The following is a 24,631-nucleotide window of genomic DNA, read 5'->3' as shown; positions in this document are numbered from 1 at the left end:
TTGTTCTTGGAATTCTAAGGAGACACTCATTTGAGGATCTAAGGTTACAATTTGGAATATAAGGTGTCAGACATTCCGATATATAAGATGGGGCGAGATTATTTAAGGCTTTATAAACCATAAGCAGAATTTTAAAGTCAATCCTGAATGACACAGGTAACCAGTGTAGTGACATCAAAACTGGAGAGATGTGTTCGGATTTTCTTTTCCTAGTTAGGATTCTAGCAGCTGCATTCTGCACTCATTGCAAACGATTTATGTCTTTTTTGGGTAGTCCTGAGAGGAGTGCGTTACAGTAATCTAGTCGACTGAAAACAAACGCGTGAACTAATTTCTCAGCATCTTTCAGTGATATAAGAGGTCTAACTTTAGCTATGATTCTTAAGTGAAAAAATGCTGTCCTAGTGATCTGATTAATATGCGATTTAAAATTCAGATTACAGTCAACAATTACCCCTAAGCTTTTTATCTCCGTCTTGACCTTTAATTCTAATGTATCGTTTATTTCTAATAGCCTCATTGTATCCATTATTGCTAATCACTAAGATTTCAGTTTTCTCTTTATTTAACTTGAGAAAGTTACTATTCATCCATTCAGAAATACAAGTCAGACATTGTGTTAATGAATCAAGAGAATCGGGGTCATCAGGTGCTATTGATAAGTACAGCTGTGTCATCAGTATAGCTGTGGCAACTCACATTGTAACCTGAGATAATCTGACCTAATGGAAGCATGTAGATTGAGAAGAGCAGCGGACCCAGGATAGAGCCTTGTGGAACACCATATTGGATATCATGTGTCTTTGACTTGTAATTCCCACAACTAACAAAGATTTTTCTCCCTGTCAGGTAGGATTCAAACCAATTTAAGACGCTGCCAGAGAGGCCCACCCATTGACTAAGGCGATTTCTAAGAATATTATGATCAATGGTTTCAAATGCAGCACTCAGATCTAAGAGGATGAGAGCAGATAAATGGCCTCTTTCTGCATTCACTTGCAAATCATTTACTACTTTAACGAGTGCAGTTTCTGTGCTGTGATTTGTTCTAAAACCCGACTGAAATTTATCTAAAATAGCATGTTTATTGAGGTGGTCATTTAACTGCATAATGACTGCCTTCTCCAGAACTTTACTTAAGAAAGGCAGTTTAGAGATGGGTCTAAAATTTTCAAGAGCCAAGGGGTCGAGATTATGTTTCTTAAGTAGGGGTTTAACTACAGCAGTCTTAAGACAGTCTGGGGAGGACCCCGTATCAGCTTCTGATACTGAATATTTCTATTCCTGTACCTGTACTATTATAATTGCAAGAGATTAAACTGTCACTTGTTTCAAGGAATAATATTACCCTTTCATTTCAGTCTTGTCTATTCATAATTAAGATGATGTGCTACTAATTTAAAACTATATGAGCACAATGTTACCTTTACTCCCTCTGCTTGTTTTTGGTTATGAAGTTTGCTTACATCTTTTTTATGGAATACGCATCAGTTGAGGATTACACATTCAGTTCTTACTTTGCCCATAGTTGATAGAGGTACAGTATGTCCCCCCCTCGATTTTAAACTTTACCACTGGGCCTTTGTTTTACGTCCCCTTTCTCATTGGTCACCCACTTCGTTTTTTACTGAGTCCAAATCATTTCTGCCTCTTCACATCTTAAATATTATTTTTAATTCTTCATCAAGCTAAATCTAACTGAAACAAACTAAGCTCTTTTATTTCTTAAATAGGGGGGCAAGCCCCCCTGGTGCCTTTGGCACTCAACCCCCAGTTGCTGCCAGTCGTGTTGTGAAAAGGGGGGCTGAACGCACCCCAAGGAGACGCGGTCATTTCTCCAAAACCCCTCTTAAACGGTGATATAATGGGAAACATGTTTTTTTACCTCCTTTTTGCTCGATCAACTACTGGCTTGCTGCTGCTAATATGGCGTGTGATCTGCATCTTGCACGGCGCTTCAAACATTTAAAAGCCTGTACAGCAGCTGTCCTACTCTTTGTGTTTTATATACCCCGGGCATGGTTAAATCTCTTGGCACAAAGTCCCATCTAGCAGGACATTCTTGATATTTCTTAGTTTAAAATTTTAAAACGGAATAAGAATCTGAAAATCTAGCAACATCACATTAAAGTTCGATAAATTCTGAAAAGAATGATACCAAACATATATATGTAGATTTTAAAATAAGCCTGATTTAAAGCATGACAAAAAAGTCACATAAAAATGTGAAATAAAATCGTTGCACAAAATTATTGCAATTTTAGGCTTAGTATTTTATATATACAGAGTAGATTTGTCTTTTTTGTTTGATTTTTTTCTTTCATGCCAGATACTTTTGGCATTCTGGTTTTACACCAGATATGGTAAGCTAGGTTAGGTGATGAGTTACAAAACTATTTATTAAATGTATTATTTAATATCATGTACATTTTTGCACATTTATTTAGCTCATTGTATGCTGTCCAGGTTGCACCTTCTCCCTGTGTCTACATTATTTTTTTCCTTTGGGTATTCTATTTTTTTTCTCCCACATTTGAAGCAAGTAAGTGAAATTAACTGCCATCTTTAAAATGAGCTGTTTTGGGTATGTGTACAAAGGGGCTTCTAACTTTGTCCAGAGTTGGTTTCTACCTTACCCCTGAAGGCGCTAGATAGTGAGGTTATGCAAATTTATGGCTATATTTAATAAACATTTATGATTTTTATTTTACTGCCGGGGTGTTATTAATGATCAGATAATATTTAATGGCAAAAAACATTAACAAAATTCAGAAAATACAAAAGGGACCAACAGTTTTTCATAAAAGCATATGTAAGCAATTGTACAAAACACTAGCCATTTCTAAATCAGTTTAGGTACAATCAAAAATTAAATAATACATGTATATGTGTGCAGCTGTATTTTTTATGTATGCAGGTTTGTTTCTTTGTACAAAAATGCTTTTCATTTCTGTGAAATCTCAGCCATGGAGACTAAATTGTTCTGAACAAGATGTTGCCACTTTAGTTAATGCACAAAGAAGTGGCTCTTCTAATATTTATGGTTTTAAGCATCCTCTTCCTGTATTAATATGAGTCTCCAAGGGTTATTTCAAGACTTAATGACATTACATGCAATGGTTATTTATCTTCATTTTTTGTATTAATTAATTATGCTGCTGCTGACTAAAATGGCTACCTGTTTGATAAAAGAGCAAACATGCACTTATGTATTGAGGTATTTTTAATTCTAAAAGATTAGAAAATTGTACTATTTCAATGTGCATCAGCACATTTACTGCAGTAATTAACCTTAACTCATTAATATCCAATTTTCCCACCTATACTCTGTGCAAACAGCAAAAAAGAATATACGTTTTGTTGGTATTTCTACATATTTAACTATAGCTTCTGTTGCATTGATAGGCTATTTTTTTTATACAGACTTGAGGTTTGACAGCAAGAATGAATTGTACACCCATGCCACAAAAACACTCTTAACATTTCCGTGCAAATGAAGTAAATAGCTATAGTCCTTCATACGTGCCTTTAGAAAAAGAAAAGCAGTTCAATTCATCTCTATTGTTACCAGAATATGTTAGGTAATTTACGGTGTACAGGTAAATGTAATGACAGGCTAAAATTAAGTTGTTTAGTAAATGTACATTATTTGAAAGGCATTTTAGGTAACAGAGAACTAAGAAGAAATAAGCCTCAAAACACTTCAGAAAGGAAGCTAGAAATTTCACATTCAAGTGTCAAAAATGCTGGTAAATTGTAAATGCATTAATACTCAGGCACTTTCTATTACCCAGTGTGAAAGCAGATATGTCAGCCTTTTTTAATAACAGATTTGAGTGGTACTTAGAAAGTTTCTTTGTTTGCTGAAGTTGATGATATTGATAATGGATTCAGCGACATATAATAAAAAGGAAAAAATGTATAGGAGCATATCTTTAAAACTGAACTTGAGCATCTTAGTCAATGTGTACCAGACTGAACTGTATTCTGTTTAATCTGTAGATTTTTTTAAATAAATAGTACGATGAAAACAGTTTACACATTTACTGTAAATACATTTATATTTTCTTGTAATGTTAAATGCATGCAGATCTGTTTGTAGTGATAAAAGAAATAAAGAAACAAGTCAAGTCAGGGAGCATGCATTGGCACAGTACGTTGCCGCACCCACTACACAATGAAACAACTTGGGATCCCGGTTGGCAACCCCCCAGGCAGACACGCGGTCCAATCCCAACCTCCGGAAATGACCTTCTATCTGCCGCAGCTAGGTGTTACTTGGGAGACCCCTTGTCCTGGTCCAGCCACTCAGGTCCCCAACAATGAGGAATAAAGAAACAATTCATTAAAAAATGACAAGTGGATTTATCACTGATTAACATATATGTTGTGGAAGCCAATTCTTCATATTGCAATCTTAGGGTATAAAGCATAAAAAAAAAATCATTAATCAGTTCTTTATCATATCCAGCTGAATATTTATAAAAAGCATGCAGTGTGACATTAATGTTATATTAAATTTAGTACTGACGTTTGCCATGCCAAACAACCATTACACCCCGTCACTATTCAAGGAGCGGCTGTAGCGGTAGTCCATTGCTACAAGTACTTGACGGTCCACATTAATGATAGGTTAGACTAATCTCAGAGCACAGAAGAACTATATAAGAAAGGGCAGAGCAGACTCTTGTTCCTAAGGAGACTGGACTCCTTTAATGTGGGAAGTGTCCTTCTTCACATCTTGTATACATCTGAGATGGCCAGTGCAATTTCCTATAGTATGGTGTGCTGAGCAGATAACATCAGTTTAAAAGAGGCCCACCAAATCAACAACCTAATTAAACAGGCATACTCAATTATTGGAACACACTCTACTAGTAGAAGTAGAAGCAAAGGAGAGAATTAAAACAAAACTGAGTATCATTATGAACAATGCTGCCCATCCCCTACATGACACACTAACACTGAGGGCTTTCAGTTAACAAATTATTGAGCAGAAGTGTGTCAAGAAATGCTACTTCATACCAACAGCAATACATCTGCATAAGGCATCAAAGGAACTATTATAGCCAAGTCAGACGTTTTCTTTCTTTTCTATTTTCCTGTTTATTTATCTACCTACTTATGTATTTATTTATTTAAAGAGCTTCATAAAAAGCCAAATCTCCCTCTGGGACAAATAAAGTTAATTTGTTTGATTGATCTATATATCTATCTATAGCCACTAGACTGTAAACTTCAAGGCTTCTGGTTCAGTCACCAGCACTGTTTGATTTTGTAATCCTGAGCAACTGATTGTTCTCCATTGATGATAAATATTAGATTACAGTATTGATACAGCTCTGTACTTGTAAAACACTCTCGGAGGTTGTTCACATTGGAGAGGTGCTATCTTACAAGTAAGTAAGCCAATCTGTTTTTGTAGTTTGAGTAAAATAGGAAAAATCCAGAGTTCTAAAGACAACCAAATTGACGCAAGCACTGCTGTAAGTGAATTATTAGATCTTTACAATGTTCTTCAAAACATGTTTGTTAGGACCTGGTGGGTTCAGATATCAATATCCATTTGATTAAGAGAAGCCTTACTGAAGTAATTTTGATTATTGTCACAAAAATGAGACATAAAACAGATAAAGGTTTGGGGCGGCCACCCGTATAATATGGTATCCCGGCTGCAAAGTCGTTTTTTATCAAATAAACAGCACTGATGTACATACAACTGAGTCCAGAACAATATTGACGGAAAAGGGAAAAAGGGCAGGCTTTTAAAGGGGAAGACAGGAAGTGAGGTCATAAGTATCGGGGCCCATGTTCTTCAATCATTAATTCGAGCCCAGACGTGACATCAAGAGAGCCAGGTGGAATCTCCCGGGAATGGTCTACAGGAAAGGGAGAAAAAGGGTCAGTGCACTCTGCCACATCCCGGCATTCCTCAGAACCGCCTTCACTCAAGCCCTTTAGCTGCCTCCCATGCGCACATGTGTGACATTATTTACAACCATTTGATTAAGAGAAGTATTAAGTGTTAAAAATATCACGCACCATCAGGTATTTCTGCTATAACTGATAATGATACCTGTTAAGCAACAGTAACTTTATGATATTTGTGTTTGTTCAATTCTTGAAATATTTTTTTAGCCCTTAATCTTGTCAGTTTTCTCAGAGCTAATCACTTGCACTTTTATGGACCTGTTTTATTTAAATAAAAAATGATAACAGACAAGGGCGGCACGGTGCTGCAGTGGTAGCGCTGCTGCCTCGCAGTTAGGAGACCCGGGTTCGCTTCCCGGGTCCTCCCTGCGTGGAGTTTGCATGTTCTCCCGTGTCTGTGGGTTTCCTCCGGGCGCTCCGGTTTCCTCCCACAATCCAAAGACATGCAGGTTAGGTGGATTGGCGATTCTAAATTGGCCCTAGTGTGTGCTTGGTGGGTGGGTGTGTTTGTGTGTGTCCTGCGGTGGGTTGGCACCCTGCCCAGGATTGGTTCCTGCCTTGTGCCCTGTGTTGGCTGGGATTGGCTCCGGCAGACCCCCGTGACCCTGTATTCGGATTCAGCGGGTTAGAAAATGGATGGATGGATGGATGGATGATAACAGACACCATGACAAACTGTTTTAGAAGTGTGTTACGATGTATACTCCGTTCCATATTTCTACAGTTGGAGCACAAACAGGTTTAGCGACTCTCAGGGCAAGCTGATCCGAGCTGATGGCTAATCCTTGTGGGTTTCAATGCTACAAAATTGTGTCCTTAACAAAATGCCTTCCACTTCTTTTTAGGATCGTTCATGGTGACAAGTCCAAACATTTTAGTTTCTTTAGGAGCTTTACTTTAAACCATAAGATGGCTCTTCAGTTTCAACTGTTGAATCACTGTTGAACTTAGTTCAAGTCACTTAACATGCCTGTTCAAAAAACATGCCACAAATTGGTACTCACCACAAAAAGGCACTATATCAAATTGAGGCAGTTTATAAAATGCAATTTGCTATGTATTAAATGCTTAGAACACACTTCCTTTATTCATGTTACATTTACTGGCCTTGTCAAAGCACAAAGTGCCTTGGAAATTATATAAACCACATGATCACATTTTCCAACTTTTCAGTTTAGAAAATAAATAAAACTCCTTTTTATGAACATAATAAAGCTCTACCCTTCCATACACATGCCCTGCCCTAATGGGGAATGCAAAACTAAAGCCACAGGCATTATTTTTCAAGCTGCGATATCATCACAACTTAAGTCAGGAGTTAACAAAGCTCCATTGTGTAACTTCTGCACCACCCTCTTGACAATCTCGTGACTCCTCTACAGTTCACAAATAAAATTAGTCTGAAGGCCTGACCCACAGCAAATTTACTTAGCTCCTGTCTGACATTCCAAAACCTCCTACAAGTTACTTGAAAAAAGAAAAAAGTTTAAAATTCTTTAAAACAAGTTATTTCACCTTGTCATGACAACTTACATACACACAGAGGAAAGTGAGACTTGGCTCAGGTTTCTTCACACATCTATCATCTCCATTCTGTGTTGTAACTTTTCCAAGAATGATGTTTTTTCACAAAGCATTATGATTTTCATTAAAACCTTAGCTAATGTCATTTTCTTTTCAAAATGTAAAACATTTATCCATGTGATGCTTTCAAAAAAAAAAAAAGACGCAAAGGAGCATGTCCTTATATAATGAAGCAAGTCATTATACACTGTAAACAATTCCCTTTGTGTGCAACATCTAGCAAAACATTGCAAAACACTTTAGCTATGAAAATTCAGAGAAAAAAATCCATGTTTTACATTTGTTGACTTAATCAAAAAATCTAAAATAATTCAATGAGAAATTTTTATTATCTTTTTTGCATTCAGTTGACTCACCAGAGGGAGATGCTACAAAAAAAGGCATTTGAAAAACAGCGTGAATAATGCCATTTAGGCAAACCATTCTAGGATTAATCCTAGTCCCTCATTGGTGAATGCTGAGCTAGTCACGGAGCGCAAAAGTGCTCCAATTAGACAAATATGCAAATGAAGTGTGAAATAAAAACAAGATTCCTTTAATGTGCCAATTTATACAGCAGTAAGGATAAAGGGTTTAGTAGCTCTGGATTTAAAAAAAAAAATCATGTTTTTGTGAGTAATTAAGTTTAGCTTTTAAAGTAAACTTTTTTATGTATTTATTTCAGGGGACTTTGATTTTCATTCCACATCCCTAAAGCATGCATGTTAATTGGACCTGAGTGTACCCCTTCATAGACTAGTGATTTATCTAGAGTTGGCTACTGTCTTGAACCTCATTCCTAACCCTAAACCTAATCTTAACCTGAACTGGATTAAGTATGTTTGAATAGGAATGGGCAGAAGGATTGATAAGTAGTGACACAGTGAGAAACTGTCTGTTCACAGGCTTTGGTGTCTCATGTTTGATTCCATGCATGCTCTGCATAGTGTATGCATGTTCTCTCAAAATTCTGATGTGTTTTCTTTGATAGTATATGTGGCTTCCAGCTCCCCCAAAATGTGTATATAGCCACTGAATTTGTATACAGTCACTGTGACCCTGAACTGAATGAAAGATAAAAATAGATGGAAGAAGTTGACATTTGGTAGCAGCTCAGTACATACCATTCTAGTCACCAGTTATTGTCTTAATCAATTTCTACATAACACATGTTCATTTGTGTATATTTAACAACCACATTACCTGCCAAAAACAGGGTAATAGAATAATTAAACTGTTTTCGCAGAGCTAACCACTTGGACCTGTTTTATTTAAATAGCAATCATAACAGACACCATGACAAACTGTTTAGAAGTGTATTTTACTGCTTTCAGTATTTCTACAGCTGAAGCACAAACAGGTTTAGCAACCCTTAGTGCGAGCTGATGGCTGAACCTTATGGGTTTCAATGTTACAATATATATAAAATCATATACTGCATATACATATTTGCTATCCCTTGCCCTATATGTCTCAACCTCTTTTCACCTGCGCTCCCCTCTTGTACACATTCTTGGAAAGCCTGCTTCTCAGACTCATTATTGTCATTATTTTCGAGGCAGATTCCTCGCTTCCTGTCCTCTTTTATAATTGCTGTCTTAAAAGGCGACTCTCTATATGCCTGCCATGCCATTTCTACTTCTCAACATCTTGTAAAGCACTTTGAGCTGCATTGTTTGTATGAAAAATGTGCAATATAAAAAATGTTGTTGTTGTTATGTGTCTCACACTCACACTTCATCTTTCATCACATCACCATAGCCAAACTGAGCAATCAGATTGCTCAGAGGGACTAGACATACAGGCTTTAGCATTTTATTATATAGAAGATGTATATGTTAGTATATGTAAAATATGTTTTCACAAAGGTTTTCACACATCAAAAATGAAAAACTGAACTCAAATAAATATTCAGATCCTTACTTTAGTGCGTTGTGAAAGCCCATTTGGCAGTGATTGCAGCTTTGAGTCTTTATGGGTAAGTCTCTATAAGCTTTGCACTCCTGGACTTGCCAGTTTATCCCATTCTTCCTGGCAGATCTTCTCACACTCTATTAGACTTGAAGAGAAGTGTCTGAAAATTACTATCTTCAAGTCTCTATAGAGATGTTCTTATTGGTTGGGCTAATCAAGTACAGTCAGAGTCTTGTCCCAAAGCCATAGCAGTGTTGACTTGTTTCAGGTCACTGCAGTGCTGAAAGGTGAACTGTTACCCCAGTGTGAGGTTGTGAGCACTCAGGTTTTGTTCAAGGACCTCTATATATTTGGCTTGCATTAATCCACCATGCTTTACTGTAAAGATAGTACTAAGAAGATGATGATTAGTGCCAGAACTTCACCAGACATAGTGTTTGAAGTTCTGCTGAAAGAGTTCAATTTTTGTCTCATCAGACCAAAGTCATTTTAATGTGATTTAGCAAACTCCACACAGTCTGTCATATTCCTTTTATTCAAGACGGGCTTCCATCTAGCTACCCTGCCATAATTGCATGATTGACAGAGTGCTACTGAGATGGCCGTCCTTCTGACAGGTTCTTCCAATGCAGCAGAAGACCCTTGAAGTTCTTTAGAGTGACTATTGGGTTCTTGGTCAACTCTCTGACCAAAACCCTTCTTCCTCAGTTACTTAGGGTGGCTAGAGAGCCAACTCTAGGAAAAGTTCTGATGGTTCCAAACGTCTTCTTCCATTTCACAATTATTGAGACAAACTTTGCCCAAGGGAATACTCAAACCTTTAGAAATGGTTTTATAACTTTGCTCTGATTTATGTCTCACCAAAATTTAATCACAGTGGTCTACAGAGTTCCTTGGACTTTATAGCCTGGTTTTTGTCCTGACATGCAATGGGAATGTTGGATCTTACGGTGTATATAGTTGTGCTTGAAAGTTTGTGAACCCTTTAGAATTTTCTATATTTCTGCATAAATATGACCTAAAACATCATCAGATTTTCACTCAAGTCCTAAAAATGGATAAAGAGAAACCAGTTAAACAAATGAGACAAAAATATTATACTTGGTCATTTATTTATTAAGGAAAATGATTGAATATTACATATTTTTGAGTGGCAAAAGTATGTGAACCTTTGCTTTCAGTATCTGGTGTGACCCCCCTTTGCAGCAATAACTGCAACTAAATGTTTCCGGTAACTTTTGATCATTTCTGCACACCGGCTTGGAGGAATTTTAGCCCATTCCTCCATACAGAATAGCATCAACTCTGGGATGTTGGTGGGTTTCCTCACATTAACTGCTCGCTTCAGGTCCTTCCACAACATTTCGATTGGATTAAGGTCAGGACTTTGACTTGGCCGTTCCAAAACATTAACTTTATTCTTCTTTAATCATTCTTTGGTAGAACGACTTGTGTGCTTAGAGTCGTTGTCTTGCTCCATGACCCACCTTCTCTTGAGATTCAGTTCATTGACAGATGTCCTGACATTTTCCTTTAGAATTCTCTGATATAATTCAGAATTCATTGTTCCATCAATGAAGGCAAGCCATCCTGTCCCAGATGCAGCAAAACAAGCTCAAACCATGATACTACCACCACCATGTTTCACAGATGGGATAAGGTTCTTATGCTCCAAACATAACGCTTTTCATTTAAACCAAAAAGTTCTATTTTGGTCTCATCCGTCCACAAAACATTCTTCCAATAGCCTTCTGGTTTGTCCATGTGATCTTTAGCAAACTGCAGATGAGCAGCAATGTTTTTTGGAGAGCAGTGGCTTTCTCCTTGCAACCCTGCCATGCACACCATCGTTGTTCAATATTCTCCTGATGGTGGACTCATGAACATGAACATTAGCCAATGTGAGAGAGGCCTTCAGTTGCTTAGAAGTTACCCTGGGGTCCTTTGTGACCTCGCCAACTATTACATTCCTTGCTCTTGGAGTGATCTTTGTTAGTCGACCACTCCTGGGGAGGGTAACAATGGTCTTCAATTTCCTCCATTTGTACACAATCTGTCTGTCTGTGGATTGGTGGAGTCCAAACTCTTTAGAGATGGTTTTGTAACCTTTTCCAGCCTGATGAGCATCAACAACTCTTTTTCTGAGGTTTTCATGAAACTAAAAATGAGGTTACCAATACAATCACACGAATGCTTGAAGTCAGAGAGTTAAATGTGCAATTGTTAAAGATCAATAGTAATACTGTTCAAAAGTTGTGGCAATCAGACATTTTGCATTAAATGTTTTTTTTTTCTATTTTTCATTAATGTGTCATTTCAACAGAGCAAGTTTTAGATTTCTAAATGTTCCTTGTTCAATGCTAATGTTACAGTGAAATTTTTGTGATTGGTTAAAGAAAGTAATATATTAAATAAGAGATGACTTTTCAGATTGAAAACTTGATTACTTTGTAGGTGTATAGGACAGTGTATGATTAAATAAAGATAATATTCAATGGCATAATGAGTTGATTGAATCATTCTGATCAACTGAAACTGAAACCAAACTGAAACCAAACTTTCAATTGTGAAAGTCAAATGTAACAGTGAGGGTGTGGCAGAAGGTTTAATCCTCAAAACATCAATTCTTACTCCATGGCAAGAGTGAACAAAGCAACAAGTCACAGGTCATTCTTCGTCAGCAAGGTTTTAAGCAGAAATTTCATGACAGTAAAGTGGGAAAAGGATCTCTCACTCAACATCTCAGAAAAGGAGTGGAAGGTAGCAATGAACAGAATTCATTCGACCTCCATATGCACAAAGCATAGAATTATTCAACTCAAAATAATATATCAAGCACACCTATCTCACTTAAGATTGTCCAAAATGTTTCCAGGGCAAGATCCAACCTGTGAACATTGCAATCAAGTTCCAGCCTCATTGGGTCATATGTTTTGGGTGTGCACCAAATCAACATAATTTTGGACCAAAATCTTTAAATGCCTCTCAGACTTGGTGTCACAATCCCTTCTAATCCCCTAACAGCTGTGTTTGGTGTACTCCCAGATGGACTTAATGGGGAGAAGGAGAAACAAACTGCAATTGCCTTTACTATTGGCACATACACTTATCTTGCTCAACTAGAAGAATCCTCACTCACCTCTTTTAAGTCAGTGGGTAACTAATGTTGTATACTATTTGAAATTGGAAAAAATCTAATTCTCACTTAGAGGATCTGTACAAAACCTGTTCAAAACCTGGCAGGATCTAATCAATAACATTTTAGAATAAGCATTTAAATTGAGGAAGCGGATTCTCACCCCTCTTTTTTATTCCATTTATTTTTATTAATTTATTAATTTATCTATTTACTTATTTTTACTAGTTTAAAAATTTACTCTGTTGGCCTAGCTCTCTTTCTCATGGATGGGGGTTGATTTGTTTCAAACCTAGGTTTGTTAAACTTGACTTGCTTGTATGGAATGTTATTTAATTTTAATAAAATCAATAAAATGTTTTAAAAAAATAAAAAATTCACGATAGAGAGTAGTTTCAAGATCCACTGTCTAAGCTCTTCTCAAGAAGCACAAGAAAATGGGCAAAGGTGAGGCCCTGAAACGTTCCTATGGCACTGCTAATGGATTAAGTTAGATTAGTTATTAGATTAGATAAACTTTATTGATCCCCAAAGGGAAATTCAATTGCACACTGAACCAAAATAAAAACATAAAAACCTAAAAATACACAGATTTCAAGTGAAAGTGCAATATATGATTATATAATAAAAACATATAGTACAATAAATATTATGCTTAAAAAACACTAGTGAATTGAAGTGTGTACTATTTTCCTATGACTTCTCTCTAGATTGAAGGAAGGGAAGTCAGGAGGAAGCATGGATCCGCGTAATGGCTTCAAGCAGAAAAGATCCCTAGTGACTCTTCTTCTCATACCACAGAGAAATGAGCTTGTGGTTAAAAGTACTCAAAGAAATCACCCCATGGAGGGGATGGGCAAAATTGTTCACGATGGTGCCCAATGTTGCCACCATCCTCTTTTCCACAGTGGCTAAACGTACTACAAGAAAGTGCCCTCTGGAGGATATGGCAGAAGTAATCATTATGGCATCCACTCTTGACACCCTTCTGCTACCATGGGCTCTGAGCTTAAAAGAAATTACCTGTACAGTCCAGACAAGCTTTGTAAGAAGTGGTCTCCATGGAAGAGTTGCTGCCAAAAGTCCATTCCTCCAAAGTAGAGACAAAGTCAAGAGAATCACCTATGCACTGGAGTGCTTGTTTTATCTTGGTAGAGTAATATATATTGCTCTACTTTCCCCTATTGTATTATTAATATGTAGCCTTAGAATGCCTAATCTCACAGACTTACCACTGTTTATAAGGTATTATTCTATATACAGTAACTTATCCCCACCTTCCCTTCTATATCTATAACCTCAGGCAATTAGATGTAGTAAAAAGACAAGCAGGAGTTAAGTTACACATAAAATAATGTATTACTGATAATATTCATTAATAATAACAAAATGCAAAGTACATTTGAATATTGGCAACCATACAACCTGATTAAATGGTGATGTGTAATTCAGGTGGCACACAGACTTGTAGTTACTTAAAATGTCTCTAGTTAAGGCATCATTGGTGCTCAGCTTTCAGCCACATGTCTATTCAATATGTCTGCTGAGCTGTGCTCTTCATTGTGTTGTCTTCATCAGTTCATGGTGTGATGGTCTTCATCAGTTGTTATCAAGAGATGCTTCTTTTTCAGATGTTAGTAAGAGACAGATACTTCTACATCATCACAGGTTAGCAAGAGAGATTCTTCTTCATCATATTTTGGTTAGAGAGAATGTGATTGAGCAAGAAAATTTATAGGTTTTCTGTCTAACCCCTACAGCCAATAGGACATCATGGTACTTAAAGGCCTCTGAGACAAGCCAATTACAAACAGCCATATCTCAGACCAATGGGGGGAAATAGTACATCTTAATACCTGCAACCCCCCAAGACCATATGTTAAACTAACCAGGCCTTCTCTAAACAATCCCAGCCAACACAGGGCAGGAACCAATCCTGGGCAGGGTGCCACCACAGGACACACACAAACACACCCGCACACCAAGCACAATTTAGAATCGCCAATCCACCTAACCAGCATGTCTTTGGACTGTGGGAGAAAAATTGGAGCGCCTGGAGGTAACCCACATAGACACAGGGAGAACATGCAAACTCCATGCAGGGAGGACCCAGGAAGCGAACCCGGGTCTCCTAACTGCGAGGCAGCAGTGATACCACTGCGCCACCGTGCCGCCCAACAGTAGATTAGAGCTGTCATATTAAAAACAACACAGACACAGGAACAGTATGCAGATTCAACACAAATAGAGAAACTGACACGGGAACTGAACTTATCAGCCTACAAGTACATATCTGCAATGTTTATCACTGCACCACAATACTGTCTCCTCCTCACAATATCCATATAATTCAGTACAACACTTTTAGTACAATTGTTATTCGAGATTGAACTATCTCTATGACAATGAAGTTGAACTGGGAGTATGTAACTGACGGTCTGAATTTCATGACATTAATATGAACACCTAGACCGTTCTTCAGTCATCGCTAGAACTTGCAACTACCCACCAGGAGAGTGTCCTGATAAACACTTGATAGAGATAGTTGGGTGCTTAAATTCCTGAGAGATACACACTGACAATAACTGTAAGGGATGTCTACCTTCTTCAAGTTATTTGATTTACAGATATCTAACATTCTTAGCTCACAATATCAAGACCACCCTGAAGTAATATTTTGCTCATTATGGTATATTTTATGTTGTATATTGTACAGAACACTATACATTTGTTTGTTTGCACAGTTCTTTCCCTTACCTTTTTATTTTTTGCAGCCAACCTAAATAAGCCAGGGAAGAATATGGGATGAGGGATATGGAAACCATTATTTTTAAATCTAAATTCTAAAAATGTGAATTCATCATGGACCCACCCATTTTCTGAACTCACAGCTATTTCCTCAGCTATGTTTCACACACTAAGTCCAGATTGAAAGATAACTGTAGTTTATCTCAGAAAACCGTACTAGACAATATTTTTTTAATGTAGCAATCTATTAATTATTAATGCAGAAATTACTTAGCCATGTTTAATATACAGTTAATATTTCTGTCTTTTATGATGATTTCATAGTCAGTATTTTATTGTAATTTTCAGCATTGTAAAAAAGATTGCCTCTTTTTGCAGATTCTTGCTATACTTGACCTCTGGCGTATGGTGCAACAGTGCCAGATTTTTCATTCTTTCCAAGAGGTCAGACACATTTCTTCCCTTTGTGATGAGGTGCTGAGTTTTTTATTATCACAGCCATATTTTCTCAGAGAGGTTTGTGTTGGTTGCAACAGCTCGTTTGATAATAATGCTATGTGACTGACTTTGTGTAATAGCATTTGCAGTGCTAAATTCAGACACGGCCTGTGTTAATTGGGCAGATTGCACTGCTCTTAATTAATTTCACATTACTGGATTATTTGACCTTTTCTTAGAAATTATTTCAGTTTAATGCCATATTGGTTTAATCTGTGAAGAACAAAACTCTTGGTCATACTGTTCTAAAAGAAACTGGGCCATTTATCTTCAATTTCATAAGGTGGCCGAATGATTTTTTTTGTCAGATGGGACTCAGAGTGAAAGTCAATGATTGTATGTCTAACATGCTGTCCTCATCCACAGGGTCCCCTCAGGGCTGTGTTCTTATACAAGGTTTGTACATCCTCTACAGAAATGGTTGTCACAGTAAATTTGAAAACAGTTTCATCTTAAAATTTGCTGACAACTCAGTGATTGTAAGCCTATTGAATGAAAAGGAAACCAGTCATAGTAGTGTGGCAGATGATTTTGTGAACTAGTGTGATGAGTCTTTTCTACACCAAAACATTTCAAAAGCTAAGAAATTTATAATTGATTTAAGAAAATAAAACATATTCACGAACAAGAAACCATCATCAAAGACCAAACAGTAGAGATTACTGACTGCTATAAATATATCGTGACAATCAAAGACTCAAAAGTGACTTTTACAGGAAAACACTGGAGACATCTGAAAAACTGGGCAGCAGCACCTCTGCTGTTTAAGAAAGCTGAATATTTTAGTGTGAGTCCTACCACTATGTCAATCTTTTATAAATCTTATTTTGAATCTGTCTTTACTTATGCTTTGCCAGTCAGATTTGGAAATCTTAAGGTTAATGACAAAAACAAAATAAATCAAAGTATAATACAGAGAATAAAATAACAAGATATCAACTGTCCAACTTCACAGACCTCTTGAAAAGCAAGTATTACTGAAAACAGAGTATATTATTTCAGATAGGGCTCAATCATTAGTCACAGCTTTAAGGTGCTAAGGATAAAAAGCAACCAATTCAAATGCTCATTTATCCGTTATTAATTTTCTAAATAAGTTCAACTTTAATTAGCATCCACAAGTGTAAATCATGAGATGAACAACTATCATTTGAATCAATCATCAGTTGAGTCAAGTCTAGTCTAGTCTAAAGTCTAAATGTTTGTTATATGTAATATGTTGATCTAATGTTCCATCATAAGTGTTGTGCTAATTTCTATAATTTATTTATTTCAGCAGTCATGTGCCAATTTTGGTCAACCAAGTGGAGGCCATTCATACTTATGGCCAAGGGCCATAGAAAAACAAAAAAGTAATAATGTTGTAGAAATTGTGAAAACCAGCCACTACAGGCTGCAAAGGACGTAAGCCTTTTGTTTATCAAATGCTCGTGGCAGCGCCGAAATATACTGTATATTGTGTTCACAGAGTTCCAATATTTTGAACCATGGCCAAGCCACACAGCATTTTTTGAAGTCGATTGTCACACAGCTGGCTTATCTTTTTTGTTGCAGAAGGTTTGCACTTATTTTTATATCAAGATGATAATAATAATGAAAAATGTATTACTGATATTATTTCGCAGGGTCTCATATATTTTCTGATTCTTGGAGAGCTGTTTAAGGTTTGTTTTGATCGGCACTGCTCCACATGGCCAGTTCTTATACATTCAGCTTTCACTGCCTCCCATTACAAGGACCCAGAATGCAGCCAAACTCTTACGATCGGTTTGTGCTACTTGGTTCTGGCAGTTAAAGTATGTGTATCAGTGAACCACACTAGACCCACAGACCATCAATTTGAATGACCTGTACACTTTCTGACCAACATATGACCAATCTGACATACCACCAAAGTGCTGGTCCTAAATGGAGCATGACTTTATTAAGTTTATGTTTGATGGCTGTGTTCTTTGTTAATGTGTTTTTAATGTTATGTAATGGTCTCTTTGTAAAACCTGCTGACAAACCATATTTCCCTCTTGGCAAAATAAAATAGAATAGTTTTTTATTCTCATGCAAAATATAGAGTGAGGTCCTACCCACTGAGTCAATGGCATCCCTAGGATGGCACAGGGCAAGTGAAAGTTCTGATTAAACCCTTTAGAAGAGGAAAGGAAAAAAGGGAGACACCTTGGCAGATAAAACAGAACTCAACATACCAGTATCAGCCATGCCACATGCGCTTCATAACAGGTCATCCACCTGAAGTTATGCATGTTTGGGCCCGGCCAGTACTTGGATGGCAGACCATCTAGGAAAGTTTGGGTTGCTGCTGAAAGAGGTGTTGGTGAGGCTAGCAGGTGGCACTTAACCTGAGGGCTAATGTGGATCCCAATGCCCCGGTGATAGGGACAATGTGCTGTAAAAATGGCACTCTCCTTTTGATGAGATGTAAAACTGAGGTTCCTGACTTTCTGTGGTTATAAAAGATCCTTGGACATCCTTTGTAAAGAGTAGCGTGTATTCTGATATTGTAATAAGAATGTAATAAGCATAAGTTTAATATGTCACTGTGTTCTTTACAAATATATCTTATAAATTTGCTACTCACATGCACAGCTGACACAGAATCAGATTAAGCACAGGGGTTCACCATATTAGAACTGCTAGGTAAGCAGTATCACATAAGTGAGATTAGATCAAATGGAAAGTGTGCAGATACAGTGTACTATTTCTATCTGTTTAAGTCACATGGAACTATATCCTTGTCTAAGTACTGTTGCCTTGTTTGGAAGTGCATGCTCACCTAATGGAGGCCCAGCACATGAAGAACTAGTATAAAGCCTTGGAATATTGGCCGGCACACCTTTGAAGCCAACGGACGGATGGGAAATATCATCATCCGATCCCGAAAATCCTTCCACTGCACCGACGATGGTGACAGACTCTACACTTTGAGCCCCAACTCCCTCACTGGATTTTGTCATTTGCTTCCCTTGTCTGTTATGCAGCATATGTTGACATTAAACAAAGCTAAGATTTTTCTCTTGTGTGATTTCTTACCACTGAATCACTTAGGGAGGGGTATCACCTTTTATTCCTGAGTTCCTTGGACTTTATAGCCTGGTTTTTGTCCTGACATGCAATGGGAATGTTAGATCTTATCTACAGTTGTGCCTGAAAGTTTGTGAACCCTTTAAAATTTTCTATATTTCTGCATAAATATATAATATTCAATCATTTTCCTTAATAAATAAATGACCAAGTATAATATTTTTGTCTCATTTGTTTAACTGGTTTCTCTTTAACTACTTGTAGGACTTGAGTGAAAATCTGATTATGTTTTAGGTCATATTTATGCAGAAATATAGAAAACTAGCAAAATACCTGCGCTTCGCAGCGGCGAAGTACTACCTTAAAATTTTTATTAAGAAGAAAAGTAAACCTTTTTAAACTGAGGGAAAATATACCAATAATTATTTGTTAAGGATCTCTTTGTATGCCACGTTGTCAGTTCGGCTCTCTGGTTGTAATATGACCAAGCTGTGCGCTGAGCTTACTCTTGAGCATGCAACGTACAGTTGGCCATGTGAAAAGCAATCTTGGCTCAAATCTCACAGCTTGGATTGCTGCTGTCATAATCGGTTTGAGTTTCATGGTTTGTTTCAATTACGTTAGTATTTGCAGGACTTGTGTTGAAGTAACATTCGGCATCTGTCAAGCGTTGTAAGCAAACAACCGGTTTCATCGATAACTTCACATCCAGCTTTTGAGAGTTTAAACATTCATAAACATCAAAGTGTCCACTACTCAAATCGTCTACTGTGAATCTAAGATGTTTAAGAGGTATTGGCAGTTGTCCAAAGGTGTAAAATATTTGGCCATTTCGGTACACTTGAAAGCGACAACCGAACAATTCAGGGGCAGCCATCAACTCACATGCAGAACTATAGGTGAAGGGCTTAAGCATTTCACTCTTATAGTGCTCCTGTGTAGTATAATTATCTCTTGTACCGTCATCAGTCCACACCTTGAACCTGTCCCAGTCATACAATACAATACATAAGACACAATGTTCCTCCGGATATCAACAGTGAGCCTGATATGGCCGTGCAATATGTAACACAGATAATGGAAAAGGCAGACGCCATCTCCGGGCATGGAAACCACTCGGTAAGTGACAGTTCTTTGATCGATGGTGATCACCTTGATATACATGTTAATGGGGGTATGGTTGGAACAATAAAGGAAATGGGTACTTGAACAATGTAAACTAAGTATAAACTACCTATACAATAACTATAATCATAATAAACGCACAATAAAACAGTGGAGAAGCCATGGATTAAATAAAAAGGCTGCAGTTATCAGCAGGGAGACGTGAATACTGTGGCAAAGCAAGGAAGGGAATGAAGAGACCGGAGCGACGGACGGCCTTATATAGGCAGGCAGCCAACAACGTGGGAGGCGTGGGGATGGGGGACCCAACGCCGCCTCACACAGCAACCGAGCTGCAGGCTATGGACGTATATATGATACGTAAATAGGATTCAGTTAGTGTTGGGAACCTGCGTACCAAATCTCTTGAAGATGGACCCATAGGTAACAAAGACCGTTGGAAAGTTCAATATGGCAGCCGACAGTGGCATCATGACACTGAAATAAGTACGTACATCAGTTTTGGTTAACGCAGGGAAGCCCCCTACCAAATTCCGTGAAGATGGGGCCATAAATAAGAAAGTTTAACATGGCGGACATTGTCGAACGTTATGACCGTTACGCATAGAATTTCGAAATAAAACCTGCTTAACTTTTGTAAGTAAGCTGTAAGGAATGAGCCTACCAAATTTCAGCCTTCTACCTACACGGGAAGTTGGAGAATTAGTGATGAGTGAGTCAGTGAATCAGTGAGGGCAACAAAGACCATTGGAAAGTTCAAAATGGCGGCCGACAGTGGCATCATACCACTGAAATAAGTACATATATCGGTTTTGGTTAGCGCAGGGAAACCGCCTACCAAATTTGGTGAAGATGGGGCCATAAATAAGAAAGCTTAACTTTTGAAAGTAACCTGTAAGGAATGAGCCTGCCAAATTTCAGCCTTCTACCTACACGGGAAGTTGGAGAATTAGTGATGAGTGAGTGAGTCAGTGAGGGCTTTGCCTTTTATTAGTATAGATTCTAAAGAGTTCACAAACTTTCAAGCACAACTGTATATAGTTTCTGGTTATGTAACATGCCGCAAACACAAAAGAGCTCATTCCTAGGGAGCTAGTGCTCAGATGTCCAGGCTAAATTTCCCACCATGGCCAAGATGTGTTAGCCCCCTATTCATCCCCTGACTCTAATTGGTTATATCTCTCACCACTTCACCACCTAACAGCTAATGTCTGGTGAGCATACCGGCACAAAAATGGCTGCCATTCATCATCTAGGTAGATGCTACACATTAGTGTAGATGAAGTGTCTCCCCACTCACTGAAGCACTTTGAGCAGTGAGAAAAGCACTACATAAATGTAAAGGATTATTATTATTATCTATTATAATAAAAAAATCGGGAAGAGAGACGAGATGTGACTTTCTCAGAGAGACACTTTCACGTCCCGTGAGATGAGACTTTGTGCCAAGAAATGTAACCATGCCCGGGACCGGAAATAAAACACAAAGAGTTGGAGAGAAAGTAGAATTGTTAAGAATTCAAAAATGTTGGCGCGATACACATGCAGAGTAGGTTACAGATAATGGAAGTACAAAAATTTGAAAGTCACAAAAAAATGATGGTAATGATTGCATTAGCGCAAACTAATGGAAATTATTACTCTGTGAAATAATGAAACAGTCAAAAGAGATCAAATATATTGTTTGGATTTAAAATTTTAAGTCAGAGACTTGTAGATCATCTAATTCGTGTTACCTTCAGGGAAAATTAGTATTTCCTTCCCAATGAAAAGGCCTATCCACAAGAATTAAAAGATTTGTTGTTTAGTGAAAGTGAAATCCACATATGCGAGCAGCAGACATGTGAAGTGGCTGGCGCATCGCGCAGGCGGGGTGTGGGGATAGGCGTGGGGGGGCTGGCAAGCAAAGCAAGCAGTGGGCGAAGCCCTCTAGTTATAATTATGAGAAACTACATGCCAGTAGAGCACATTAAGACTTCATGAATGGTGTGTAGAGAAAGCAATGAGCAGCTAAACAGAATCTGTAACCTGGAAGAAACATGTAATTTCCTTAGTGATGGGGACTAGGACAGGTAATTCTACAAGAGCCATTGGTATATGACAGTGGTTCCCAACCTTTTTCTCATAGCGACCCCTTTTTATCATAGCCATATGACCCGCGACCCCCCATGCAATTGAAATAGATATTTATAATACGATAATTGAAAAAAAACACAAAAAAATTGTATTTTAGTATAATTTTATACATTAAGCTAAATTACATTATTTTAATAATTAAATTTTAATGTGATGGTTGAAATTGCAACTTATCAACCAATCTTGAAATTCGTGGCTGAGTACTCGTTAACGCCAATCTCATATCGTTCTCAACATTTAGTTGATTTCTTTCTTTCGTTTTTAACCGAAGAAGAGTGGAAAATCCACTTTCGCAGAGATATGTCGATACAAATGGAATTAAAATTCGAAAGGCAAGCATTGTCACATTCGGGTATGAATGATACATACTACACCAGAATTGTGTGAGCAATTTTCATTAAACAAGTTACGTGCGAGGAATCATTCCGTAAATCTATGAATTCATCTTGTAATTCATTAGGAATGTTTGTTATATCAAGAGATGCAGAAAACGGATTACGTGTAAATGTAGTTTCTTCTTCCTTCAGCTTAGGGAAGTAACGCTCCAGTTCCTTCTCAAGCGATTCGAGATGCCCGACAATCTTCTCCTTCAATTTTTTATTTATTTCACCTCCAGATTCATCTACCACACTGCAGAGTTTCTCAAACATGGCAATATTTCCAATATTTACTTTCCTTCGCCAGTTTTGCAGCTTGGATAAAAATGCACAGAGATTATCGTGAAATACGATAATATTTGTTTCCTTTCCCTGCAGTTTCAGGCTAAGCTTATTTTGCTGTTCTAATATATCTGCTAAAAAGCTTTCCAACCAAGCTTTGTCGTTAAAGTATACCAAAAGATCATGTTTCTCTTGTACATCTAGGAACAATTTAATTTCATCTTTCAATTCAAAGAAACGATTCACAACATTCCCTTTTGATAACCAGCGTACTGCAGTGTAGAAAAACAGAACCTCGTGATTAGAATCCATGTCTTTGCACAGTTCTTTAAACAGACGCGTATTAAGAGCTCCAGATTTTATGTAATTTACAATTTTTATAACTGAATCAAGAACCGCTTGCAAAGGAATTGGAAGAGTCTTACTGGCAAGGGCATACCGGTGAATCATGCAGTGGATTCCCTTTGCTTGAGGAGCTAGTTCTTTTACTTTTTTCTGAAAGCCTGATTTTGACCCAAGCATAGATGGTGCCCATCCGTACAAACTCCACAGACATTTTCCCACTTTAATCCTCCAGTCTCAAAAACGCATTAATCTTCTCCATAATGTCTTCACTTTTGTTGTACTTTCAAGTCCACTACAAAATAGGAACTCTTCTTTAATATCATCTGAATGAATATATTTCACGAAGACAAGCAACTGAGCACACGAGCTGATATCTATTGATTCATCAACTTGGAAAGAAAACAATGGTGAAGCCTTGATTTCATTCAGAATCTGCTCTTTGATGTCTTCGGACATATCTGTTATACGCCGCTGAATAGTATTATTAGAAAGAGATATTTGTTGCATCTTTGCTTCACTGGAATCCCCAAGGACTAATTTCACCATCTTCAACATGCAAGGTTTGATAAGTTTTTCTCCAATTGTGTGAGGTTTTTTTTGCTTGGCGATTTCTAATGCGACTTCATATGATGCTTGAATTAATACTTTGTTTGATTGCTGAAAACTTCCTGCTCGATCAAGTCTCTGTCTTTTGCAACTAGTTTCATGCCGACGAAAGAACTCCAAATCCTTTTTAGTGTATTCTGAATGTGCTGTCTCTAAGTGACGTTTGAGTTTTGAAGGTTTCATAGATTCATTACTGAGAACAACTTTGCACAATACGCATTGTGGCTTCTCTATTCCATTACTAATCAAGTTAGTAAAGCCATATTTCAGATATTCTTCAACATATTTACGTTTTCTTTCCATTTCTGGGAAAAGAAATAACAAAATTTATAAATAAATTTACCGTAAGTTATAGCGAGAAGGAGCACAACCGTACCATCAACGTTAGAAAGGCGTAGGTTATTGGGAAGAGGCGGTCCTATATGGGGTTTTCAAACGAAAACGCTTATACTCGTCAAGTATGACGCCTATTCCCAATAACCTACGCCTTTCTAATAAATTTACCTATATAAATTGAATTTAATATCTACCTGTGTTTGTTTAGTCACCAACGATTTTTTTCGAAGAACAAACCAATACCGCCTGTCATAACGTAGTCAACAGTAGACAATCACGCGTTCGTTTGAGCAAGGGATTCACAACCGATCAGAACAGCCTCAGCCAATTAGAAGCTCGAATGTAGATCACATGGGGTGCGCATCCTTCTGGTCCATTGCGAATCCCCTGCCCAGGAGCGACTTCTGTGAGTGCGTCAAACAATAAAGGTTCCTACTACTTCACTATTAGTAGCAAACTGCTCTGTGCTCTATGTTTTAACCAACTGTGAAAAAATTGCCTACACTTTTTTTAGTTTACTGTATAAGTTCGCGACCTGTTCGCGACCCCCAAAAAACCCGTCGCGACCCCAACCCACAGGTTGGGAACCGGTGGTATA

The sequence above is a fragment of the Polypterus senegalus genome, chromosome 8, assembly GCF_016835505.1.
Source record: "Polypterus senegalus isolate Bchr_013 chromosome 8, ASM1683550v1, whole genome shotgun sequence".
In the NCBI taxonomy this organism is placed as follows: Eukaryota; Metazoa; Chordata; class Cladistia; order Polypteriformes; family Polypteridae; genus Polypterus; species Polypterus senegalus.
Note: the sequence above shows the minus strand (reverse complement) of the source record.